Source organism: Lygodium microphyllum, chromosome 29, assembly GCF_053477565.2.
Source record: "Lygodium microphyllum isolate KBCC chromosome 29, Lygodium_microphyllum_v1.1.10, whole genome shotgun sequence".
Classification (NCBI taxonomy): domain Eukaryota; kingdom Viridiplantae; phylum Streptophyta; class Polypodiopsida; order Schizaeales; family Lygodiaceae; genus Lygodium; species Lygodium microphyllum.
In genome coordinates this window covers 114832847-114845447 of record NC_141163.1, presented here as the reverse complement: position 1 = coordinate 114845447, position 12601 = coordinate 114832847, and positions in this window count along the sequence as shown.

Sequence of the window (12601 nt, the reverse complement as noted above, 5' to 3'; positions counted from 1 at the left end):
AACTCAATTTTCCCATTCCCTCGTATCTTTTATTTTTTCACGTGTGACTGACCCTTTTTTACCGTCGTGTGTGTGTGTTGCCTCTTTTAAGGTCTTGTTCGTGTGCAGGGTTTTAGACCTCGTAGTGTGCGCTCGTAATTGCAATCGTTCACATGCATGTGGTTTTTTTTTCGTGGGGTGGCGAGCTAGCTATTGTTCACATGTAGCTGACGTGCAACCCATTTTTGGGTACATTTTTCTGAATTTTTAATCTTTCAGACTTGAAAAACTCTAAAAACACACTAAAAATTATAAAAAACCATTAAAAATCCATCAAAATTCCAACTAAATATGAAAAAATTCTTGAAAATTTTGCATACACAATTTTACACTTTTTGAAAATTTGAGAATTTTTCTCATGTGAAAATGCTGACATAAAATTAGAGGAAAATTAAAAACCTTCAATTTCATGAAAATTTACCCCAAAATTCTTTAAAATTATTTAAAAATAAAACTTTTTTCAAATTTTCAAAAAAATCATACTAAATTTCCTTTGTATTTTTGGATCATTCACACACTCTGAAATTATCCAAATGAATTGGAAACTAGTTAATTGAATAATAAATCTTTATTAACCATGTAACTTCTTTTATAAAAAAAATTCAACTCCAAAAAATGGCTAGAAAATTTTTGAAAAATCTAGTGGACTTTTGTGCTTAGCTTTCAACCTACATTGTTGAATGAACAAAAGAGAAAAAATTTAATTACACATCCATATTAAAACTAATTAAGAAGAAAGACAAAAATTCACAGAAAAATCCCAAATTGATAGACAAATTGAAACACACATAGTAAAACCAAATTGAACATATTTCATGGACATAATTGAATGAACACATGACCAAAAAAAAAAAACACATCAAAATGTATTGAAAAATATTCATTATGGTGTTTGATTTGTTTAGCTTATATTGTCAAAATTTTCTAGCTCGTTGGATTTTCTTTTTAGATTCTATTGTGGTTGCATCACATCAGTTATTATTACTGATTGCACATTCAGACTATACTTGCATACACACCCTCCTCCAGATACTCCATTCCTTTCTTTATTTTCCTTTTTGCACAAACATCACAAATAATTATCAAAATGAACTAGTTGATCATATTTTCCACACGCATTCACACTAAATACAAATTTTACTTAATTAAAAAGAACCATCCATTTACAAAGCACGTGCTTTTTGTTCGCCAAACACACTTATTAAAGGTAGAACGTAGTCTTGGTACGTTAATAAGCATCGTCAACTTAATAAGATTTTAATGGATATAAATTATCATTTTCTTATTAAGCTTTATTACCTAATAATAATAATTCACCCTTTGATAAATAATTTGTAAAATGAACATGTAATGAAATCCCCCTTTCCCCTCACATTGCACATTTCCCTTTTCAATAAAGTGTTACGTGGGATGGGTGACGTTCTAGTCAGTAAAAGTTCCTATCAATTGTCTTAGTCAGTTAAAATTTAGTCAACAGTTGATTTTGATTTTGGTTTAAAATTTTTATTGATTATTTGATTAGAATCAGGGATATGGTATGCATTTTTTTTTCTTTTCTACCCAATACGGGGATATTGGGTGCTTGTATATATGCATCACATGAAGCTTTTGGTCGCATGAGTGTAGAGGTCATGCCGAAATTTTTCTAGGATATGTGGTTAGTCAGTTTGTCAAGTCTGTGAGAGTTTTTGTGGTCGATATCTCATCTCCTATTATTTTGGTTGTTTTGTAGGCATTCTTTGTGATTGTTTGTGTGTAAGTGTGGTGTGTGTAAACCATTTGAATGGCGCCTCGTACTCCTCCCCTAGTCTAGTATGTTCCTTTGGTGTCTCATGACTACTCATTATTATTGGATTTGGATATTATCAGTAAGGTAGGATTATCCAAGTTTGTGACACTTTCCTTGTCGGTTATCCCAGAGGATACTGATGTCTATGGATCAGCTTTTAGCCTCTTATAATAAGAAGTCATGTCTTGTTAGGGGAACAGTTATCCATATGATGCTTGAAAGCAAAGCTCTATCCTTAGCATATCGAGGAGATCCTTTTCATACCACTTGACAATTGTTCTCTAATGAGGATATTCTCAAGTTGTTGCAAAAGCAGACCCAAGATGTGTTGGACCCTAAGAGGGTTATCCTTAACATATCGAGGAGATCCTTTTCATACTGCTCGACAATTGTTCTCTTCTGAGGATATTCTCAAGTCGTTACAGAAGCAGACCCAAGATGTGTTGGACCCTAAGAGGGTTATTACTACTTTAGGCATTAGTGTCTCCATGATCTCCAATCCTATCTAGAAGCAATTATGCCAATTCCTTCAGGACAGGTTTATGCTTGCCCAAACACCTTCTAACTACCTTTTGAAGAAATTATTCACAACTTCCCGAATGGTGTTGAAATGAATTACTATTGATTGGAGTTCCTATCTCTTGGGAAAGATGGATTAGCATTTTGTTAGAGCATAAGGGGTAATGTGACTAATGTCCCATTTGGTTCTTATCTTTCTGTTTTCTTGGCATATGATGCTGGCTCTATAAAGGAAGTTCCTATCTTACCAGTTGATCATTAGAGGTTCCTCTTCCTCCTACTAAAAGCATTGATGTTGTCATTGAGGACTTGATCCCCTCTCGCCTGTGGTAATTTAGAGGAAGCAACTTAAACGAGTGGCTGAATCAGCCCCACATCCTCCTCTAGCTTCCATTCATGTTCAATCTAGTAGTCAGTTGCTGCCAGCTTTCCTCACAATGTTGAATCTTTTTAGAGCACATTGAGATAGTACTATGAAAATTTCTATTCCCTATGTACAATGCTTGGGAGACAGGAGACACAATTTCTTTCTTATGCCAAGACATCCAAAGCTCTATTGAGCTCTCGGTTATTGCATGTATCCAGTAGCTTTGTTATTCTTGTTATGAAGAAGTTCAGCAATCCAAAGAAAATTTGAATAAAGCAAATAATGAGCTACCTTCTGCTTAAGGAAGGTTTTTTTATCTTTGTATCTAGATGGAGTAGTAGAATAAGATTATTGATGCCCAAAAAGTGGAGATTTCTAGTTTACAAACTCAGTTGACTGACACTAAATCCCAAGTGGTTACTATGATTGAGGAGAGGGATAGATTGTTGCAAGAGTTTCAAGATCTTAAAGCTTTGATAGCTGTCTAGATAGAAGAGCTTAAATCAGCTAATACCACCCTAAAATAGAGCAACACTAAGATTCGCCAACTTAAGGAACAACTGGCTCAATCTCATTCTACTTTGGAGAGTCCTATTGTATAGCTAGTTCCTTCCTTATCCCCTGTGGATTTCGTGGTCCTTCAAAGGAATGCTACCTTATGCCCCTTATTCCAAGCCAAGGTGGAAAGGCTTCAGTCCTCCAGAATGGATTTATTGTGGACTTCATTTGAGCAGTTTCAGAAGTTTGTTCCTCCAAATCAATCTTTCTTTGTTCATTATTAGCAACACAAGTTGACATTCTATATCAAGCTTTCAACGATGGATTTGCCTCTTCTAGAGGATAGTTGGAGTGAAGCTTGGCTTACTGATTTATTGATTGAAGTGATTAGAATGGTTTTTGAAGACTTTGTGACTACAAGCACTATGTTGATGTCTTATATGTACTTGAGAGGTGATTTGTTAATACCAGATGATGAAGATTTGGCTTGGTATGTAGGGGATGTGGTATTATAAGCTACATTATATGTCATATATTTGGAGTTGAAGATTGATCAAATGTTCTAGGTCTATTCTTCTAAAGTGGTTGATTGGCTTGAAACCTCTTGGCATACAATGATTGACTCTGTGATATTGAATCAGCGAGACAAAACAAAGCCTCTGTTCATGTGCAAAACACTTATCAACTGAGGGTGGACCTCTTATCCCACCTTTCAAAACAATATCATTCCAATTCATCTTTCTTTGATACCTACCATCGACGATCATCTTAGGTCCATCAGTTCCTGGCTTATCTTCTGTAGATGGCCCATAGATATGATACTTATCTTTCCCTATATAAATCTAACTCACAAGTTATTTTACCTCTTCTTTTTCAACCTCAAGGTACCACTTAAATTTCTATTTTCAATTAGTGTTCCTTTATTGGAGGATCAAATATTTTCCCCTCCTCCGTCTTGTCCTTCCTCGTCTATAAATATTCCTTCCACTTTTCCAGCTTATTTATTAACATCCTTTTTAATAGATTCTCCTAAGTTCTCAACTAATCCCTCTTTATCTCATTCTTTCTTTTATGATTTTACTTACCCATCCCTTTATCATCTTTCACTGGTTCCTCTTCCCTCTCCTACCACTTCTATCCCTCATCCCCCTCAGTTGGTTAGTGGCTATGCAGGCTTTGATTAGAATATTCCTAGAAGATGAGGATGGAGTGTAGGAGATTCACTTACCAAACCTCAGATCAATTGGCCATTGACTCTAGGAGAATCGATGACTACTAGCCAAGCTTTTTAGAACTATCTTTATTTTGCTCAGCAACATTCACAATCTTCAGATCCTCTAGTGAGATTGACTGCTCACTTTGCCTGGTATTTGCCATATATGCATAGGCATTCGCATAATGATTAGAAGTTGATACCAAAGCTATCCATGAATGTGAATGTGACTATTGATCCTCAACAACTGGATATTCTATACTTTCATACTCTTTGTTTGTAGTGCATAGATCGGATGCCGTAAGCATGCATAGTGAGCGTCAGAAGGTCCCCAAGAACAAAAGAACTCTACTTTCCACAAGTAAGGTAGGTGCATCTTTTGTGGCTATACCTAATCTTCTTGCATAGACTGGTGAAATGAAGGAATGTGTACTGCCACAATCAATCAAGGTTTTGAAGCTTTTACCTTGATAATTTGATGGAGTTTGAATCACCGAGAATTGGCGATTCGGGCCTTTCTTGTGAAGAGCGGCATGAACTGTTGCCCTCTCAATGTCAGCTTCCATGGATGGGTCTTCATCATCATCGAGCTCCTTGTTGGCAATGCTGGAGGTTCTTCCTCTGGCCATGACGGTGGCTTCTTGGCCATGGATGGCTCCTTGGGATGGCCCTTGACGTTGTCCTCTGCTAAGCTTGGGACATTGCCTTTTAAAGTGACTAGGCTCATTGCAATGTGGCATACTTGGCAAAGTATCCGAAGTAGCACCAATGCCATCATCATCTTCCATAAAGTCAAGCATTTCCTCACGTTCTTCTTCTTCCATTGCTCCAAGATAATTGATATGGATAGGTGGCTTTTTCGATTGACAATTGGCTGCTAGATGTAGGTTGATGGCATTTGTAACAAACTATTGGTTTGGCTTTAAATACATTGTTGGTAATGGCAGGAAGTTTAGGAATGTTGGGATTTGGCTGTGGGAATGGCTTAGCGTTTGGATTGGTGTTTGATGGAAAAGCAAGTGGTCGTGTCCAAGACTTACGAAATGAAGATGGAAGAAAGCGACTTTGATTGAATCTTTGAAAATTTGAATTGAATTGTTTGGAACCATAGTTACCATTAGCTTGAAATTGTTGTGGACACTTGTTTCTTCCGCGAATCTTGTCTTCAGTGTCATGAGCCAAGGAAATTGCATCTTCAAGGGTTGTTTGCTTGAACATATTGACTTCAGCATAGTAATGTCCGAGTAGGCCAGACATAAACTTGCATTTGTGACATATAAGATCTTCAGGTTGCGGTCCATCTTTGTCGGTGGTAGATCGTTGCAGATTGGCCAATTGAACTTGCAAAGCTTGTCGGGCTCTTCGTTCTTCTTCGAGCTGCATCATAATCAAATCCAACTTTTGCTCCATCGTTGGTTCGGGTAAATCACCTTTAGCCATTAAATCATCCATGTGTTGTTCAGTCATCCTGTAAAATCCAAAAGACCTCACACTCTCGAGATCTGATTAGCAAGATGAGCGTAGCTCAAAGGCAGGTATACAAGGCTTATAAAATTTTGTTTGGCTTTTGTAGTCTTTCTCTTTTGCGATTGCGGAATTCGTTATCTGCGTAAAAATGGTGTATAATCTTCGTATGACCTACGTATGACCTTGTGCATTTGCTGAAACTGGTTCAGCAAGTCTGCAAATAGGAATAGGGTCTTCTAGAGAGTAATAAATGGTTTCTATGCTTCTGCATGTGAACAGCCTTTATGGGAGTTATTGAGTAAGTCTGTAGTGACTTCTGTGACTTGCAGGACTTGGAGAAGTAAGTAAGCTTGGAGGACTTGGTAGACTTAGGAATTTTAAAGCTTATATGATTAAGCTTAATAAATCTAATTGTCAATGAATTCGATTTTAGGGGGGGGGTTTCGCCGCCGACTCAGATGTGAAGATGCCGCGTTACCAGTCGAAAAAAAAAAGGGCCCTTAAGCTTTTTAATAAGCTTATTAAGCGTTAAGATAAAGCTTTTGAACTTTTGAGATATGGAGCTTACTGTCAGTCTGGTTGAAAAAACGACTTGTAGAAGGAGATGTCTACATGGTCCTCCACCTCCTCAGGCCGGTCCTTCGCGATCAGAGAGTGCAGAAGGGGGTTCTTGACCGCCAGGAACATACCGGTATCGACCGTTCGCGATGAAACTGACTGTAGAGCTCGATCGTTCCAGGAGCTCTGCCTTCGTGCAAGATGGTAAGTGATTGGAAGCTCTCGATCTCAGCTTCTCTTGATGCCACTGGTGCACAGATTGGATGCCGTAAGCGTCCGTAGTGAGCGTCAGAAGGTCCCCAAGAACAAAAGAACTCTACTTTTTGCACACAAATCAATGTAGAAAGCTTGCACGATATGAACAAGAGACCAATTGGGTGCAATCTCCCCCCATGCCTTGTGTGAGCACTCCACAAAGCATGTATTTCATATATTAATCATCTTCAAGCTCAAATAATAGCCCAAATTACAAAATAGCACGCTTTAGCTTTTGAGTTTGCTTTTGTACCAAATAGAAATAAAGCTAATGGGCGCCCAAGAAGTCAGGCATACCCAAATACAATGTCCAAATACAAATATCTAAATCGTGCACCCATGCACATACAAAAATAATAAATAAATATCAAGCACCTTGATAAATAAGTGTAACAAAATATAGGTGCCATGCATAAGGTATACGCCCATCAAAATATTGACGATAACTTGAATACATGCTATCCTCCAATGCTTTCCACTGCCACCATTGCTATCTTTACACATCAACTGAAGCATTCACAATCATTAGTAGAATAATACAATTAAACTGACAAAAGTGAATACCTAGCAGTCTTCAGCTACATAAATAAATTGGTTAGAAATCAATCCTAACCTTAATTTATCACGAGTGCACACTCCAAACTCATAAACGTTTATTAATTTAAATATGTATTTTGCGAAATCACCCGCTATGGAATCACCCATATACACACTAAATTAACAAAACGCCCGAAAAGGATAGGTGTCCCCATCGAGTTCTCGCACAAAGAATCCACTTTGTGTATGAGCCCCGGTAATAAAAGTTTACGAAATCCATCATAAAACCTCACCGAATCCATCATGGCATGGAATCCACCGTGGAATATGCCTCCTGGCATCAGTTTGCCTAGCAGATATCTTGTCTTGGTGGAGTGGTGTGTTGTTTGCAATTTTTTCCAAAATCCTCCTAAGAATTTTGTAGACAAATCTTTATCTATGGATCGCTTCCGTAATCACCGTTCCTTCAAGAGGGATCATCTTCATTGATACCCATGAATGTAATTTTTTATTATTCATAATGATATCTCTTTTGGAGGTGCCATTCAGATCGTTTTTTGTGTAAGTGTGTGTGTGATGGTTATTTTGTTCTATGATGGGGTTGTGGTGTGGTTGGAGATTCAACAACAGTTCAAGAAGTTATATTTTTGAAGATTCATGGTGATGATGATACTAAATGGATAGCTCAAGATGCAAAGATGTATAACCTCTTATATCCTTTAACAGTTTGTCATTCTTTTATCTTTTAAAGTTGAGATAATGGATAAAAGTGTTTTCCTTTCGTTGTATTCTTTATTAGCAGGTTATAAGTTGGGGTTATGCTTGGATGGTGCTTCTTGAAGAAGCTAAAGAAGATTAAGATGAGCTATACTTTGAACTTCTATTCTCTTTTTCCTAGGTCGCAAGGATGCTCCTTGATTAAGTGTGGGGATATGTTGAGGGTTGAGAGATTTTTGGTGTTTTTGTGGACTGAATGGTTGATTTTTTATGGATTTTGAATGATTTTTAATTGTTTTGGAAGTAATTGGGAGTGTTTTGGATGAGATTAATTATGTTTTTGGAACCTCATGATGTTTATAGTGGAGATATGATGTTCTAACATTTTTGTTTGATGTCTTGATAGTGTCTAATTAGTTCTATTTGAGTCTGTTGACCTTCTGTTTTGCTCTATTTTTCTTCTATATGAAGGGTTAGAATAATTATTTGATGAATTTTAAGAGTTTTTGGAAGCTTATTGATTTATTCTTGATGGTTTTGAATGATTTAAGTGATCTCAAGGCTTTCTGATAACCTTCTGTATAGTATTGTAAACCCTCCAATGAGCTTTGTAGAGTCTCTATCTCTATTCTGTTCTATTCTATATGCCTCTGTAAGTGTGATGATGGATGAATGCATAGCTTGGGGAGTTTTTTCAACCTTGGGGAGAGATGACTATAAGTTCAAAATATCTCGAAGAAGTGGAAGAAGTAGCTGCTGCAGACTTAAAGTAAAGACTAAAGTGACATTAACATTGTTGAGCTCTCAAGGGACACTGTACTGGCTTTGGTGACCTTTCATAACAAACATACCTCTTGGGAGGGGTATTCATGACCAGAGAGGGGTTATGAATTATTATTCTTGATTATCTCATTGTACATTTGAGAAAGCATGTATGAGAGAGAGTGTGTGTGAGTAAGAGATAGCCAAATCTATGCAAAACAATGTATCTATGAGTGAGAGATTGTGAAAGAAAGCTATGGAACTTTTAAAGAAGAATACTATATGATGATTTCCATTCAAAGTGGTGTATTCTCTTGTGTCTTTGTGGTATCTTGATGGATTCTATGAAGAATATGAAGAGCTATGGGAGAATTGTTCAAGTTAAAGCTGCAGGAGAATTGTTTCTATGAAGTTGTGTGAAGATTTCTTATTCATGGTGTTATTTTCCTTGTTGTGGACACATAAAATATGCAAAAGATGTTTGTTGACGATACAAGATAGATTTTCTTGCAGTAGATTCCTTGTTTTCATGGTGTTTCTCTTGGGGCTCCATCTACAAAATCAAGAGACACCAAGGAAACCATATAATGAAGTAGTGGTGGAATGGTGTGGGTCAATCCTTTACACAGTGCACCTTTTTAGGGTTAGCCTATATGCCAATCTTACCAACCATGTGTCCCAAGTACTCCACTAGTATGTGCATGAAGATACACTTACTTTTCTTAGAAAATAGCCGATGCTCCCTTAACATACTAAATACCGTTTTGACATGTGCCAATTACTCCTATTGTGATTTGTCATAAATGAGAATATCATCAAAGAATACAAGCACAAACTAGAACATGAAGGGGTGGAGGATTTAGGCCCTGAAATGTGGCAAGGGAATTAGTCAAACCAAAAGATATCATGAGAAAATGATAAAGCTCATGATCAATCTTGAAAGCTATTTTGATCTCGTCACCCTCCTTCATGCGTATCTGATGGTAACCAAAGCACATATCAATCTTAGTGTATAATTGTGCCCCTTTCAACTCATCTAGCAAGTCATCAATCCATCGCATGGGATATTGATTCTTAACTGTGATCTTGTTTAAGCCCTTGTAGTCAATGTGCATGTGGAAAGAGCCATCTTTCTTCTTGACTAGCAGGATTAGAGATGCATAAGGGGAGGAACTCGGTTCAATAAACCCCATCTCAAGTAACTCTTTGACTTGCTTTGCAACTTCTTCACGTTCACAATTGGAGATATTTCTTAAACTCCCTTTTGAGTTGCTTTGCTGTAATTAGCAAAAAATCAGCATTATCATGAACTCCCTCTAAGCGAACGAGTTGTCCATGCATCATAAACTCCATCTAGAGCTCATCTCGGGAGTCCAGTTACTCACTAGCTACCACTTATCCTTTTACAATGGCTTATTATTCACTTGGAATCAACTTGGAATCAATTAAAGACACACAAAATCAAATGTGTTAGGGTCAGAAAAAACCAAAGAGGAAGAGTTAACATGATGCATTGAAAGGCAAATGGGGAGCAAGTAGGTTACTAATTCCATGTGGACAGCATACATGCAATGAAGGACTCTACTAGAAAGGCAACGTGCATCCTTAATCTCTCCAACAAAGGGACTAAGCTCAACAGGTGGATTAAAATGAGAGATTAAGATTGAATTGACATACCTCTTCAGTGTGTGAGGTAGATGGATGAAACATGATCCCACAATGATGCCAACCTCTCCATCATGTTCTCTTGGGTGAGTAAAGCACTCCAATGGGTACAATTTTCTAGAATTTGATGCTTCCTCTGATGGTGGGGTCTCCCATGCTTATTCTTGAGATTGCTCTTCAAGAATAGAAAGCTTCAAGTGGAGCTTTCATGGCCACCCACAAGAAATCCCTGCATGCTAAGCTCCATGTTTTCAATCTAGTTAAATGTGGTCAAGAATGGTTGAAGGAGCTCTTGAGGGCTGAGATTTTAGAGGTGGGGGAGTTTGAACTGAGCTTTGGCTAATTAAAGTAGGGTACAGTAGTGAACTGGGGTTTGCAAGAGAGGGAAGCTCAAATGTTGGGGAACAAGGGCTAAGATCTGGTTAAGAAGATGAAGGATGATTGCTTGAGCCTTGGAGGAGCACCAGAGGAGGTGACAAGTGCTGGGAATGGGGCAGGAAGGCTAGGGGATACTAGCACAAAATGCACTGCAATTTGCAGGATGTTCCTTAGGGCAAGTCTTGGGTAGTAACCCTTCACAAGGATGTTTAGCTTGGTCTTAGGGAAGAAAGGGAAACTCATGTGATCTCAATTGGGAACATTGAGGGCTTCTTTGGAGAAGAAATGGGGTTTTCTTGTTTGAGTAGCCATGGCAACTTGCATGAGAAGAGAGAGACAGAGAGAAAGAGTCTAAGCAAAAAGTAATTGGGGTTTTGACCCTCCTCTAACTTTTGAGACTCCAATTTTTCTTGAAACCCCCTAAAAATTACGTAGGAAAGAGTGATGACATGCTAAATCAACCATTTTACCTCGAGATGTGTCAAAAGCTCTAGCCATAGCTCCTGCTTGTCTTCAAGAAAGTAGCCACTAACTGTAGTCCTACTTGCTATACATGCACCTATTTCTTGAGTAACTAGGGTTTCCAAATTTGAAAAGGGAACTATATTGAGAGAAGGGAAGGAAAAATGACCAAAGCCTATAGCCCTGATACCACTTGTAATGAATGAGGTTGAGAGTAGAGAGGAGAATGAGTAGAAGAGAGAGAAAGAGAGGAAGAGAAAGAAAGAGGAAGACAAAAAGAGGAGAGAGAAAGATAGAAAAAGGGGGAGAAGGAGGAATGAAGCCATGGAAGTTGAAGGAGAAGGTAAAGAGTCTACTCTTGATTACGTTTAGATCCCCTAAACTGGGCCTCTTACACCTTATATACCTCTATCAATGTAATTAGGTATCTAACGCCTAGTTCTCATGTATCCCACTCGTTACAAAGATGTACAATGGGCTTCTTTTGCATTGTGCCTTTAGCAAATGATACTCAAGTCTAGTGTGAAGACCTATTGGTATAGGAGTTGATGGGACTAGGCGAGGTGAAGCAAAGGAAGGCATGACACCCCATTGCATCATCCAACCTAGGGTCTTTCAAATAGATGGTGGGATGTCATTTCACAAATACTTTGCTTTTACCTCCACATCTGCCAAAAGTTTGATTATCATTTTGAAGTACCTCAACTTGCTAAGAACTCGCTCCATGGTGTTGCTCAAGAGCTTGAAAGGGTTTCACAACCAGAAGCCACTTGGGGTCCTCAAAGGAAGTGCCCATTGAGAAATCAAATAAGTCTTGGGTAGGGGGTCTTTGTGGTGCTTCATCATCAACAAGGGGGATGGCCTCCTCTTTGAGCACCTCCTTCCCTCCACGAGATGATTTGAGCATTAGGATTGTTTTGCCTTGGCTGCTTGCAAGGCATTCTCCTCCTCCTCTTGAGTTTGATCTCTATGGATTAAGATAGGCTTTAGGCCCACCCTACCATAATCTACAACATATGTGGTAATCAAAATGGGCATCGGGGTGGTTGTTTCCTTGCCAAGCTCTATGGGCACATCTTGGGAAACACAAGTGGTAGTAGGGATCTTAGCCTCTTGCTAGAGTTTAGACACTAAGCATATTTTGTAGAAGGAGAGGGGGACCAAGGCTGGAGAAGAGGGAGCACCTACCCTAAGAGTAATGGTCAATTGGGAAGGGGAAACCAGCATCATCTGCATCGGAGGCTGGGATTGCACATTCATATCTAGATCATCATCATGCGTTTGAGGCTACAACTAGGAAGTGCCACCTAGAATTGATGCACCACCTCATCTTTGGCTTCGTGCATCTCTACCTGGGAGGACTCTTACAACTCTT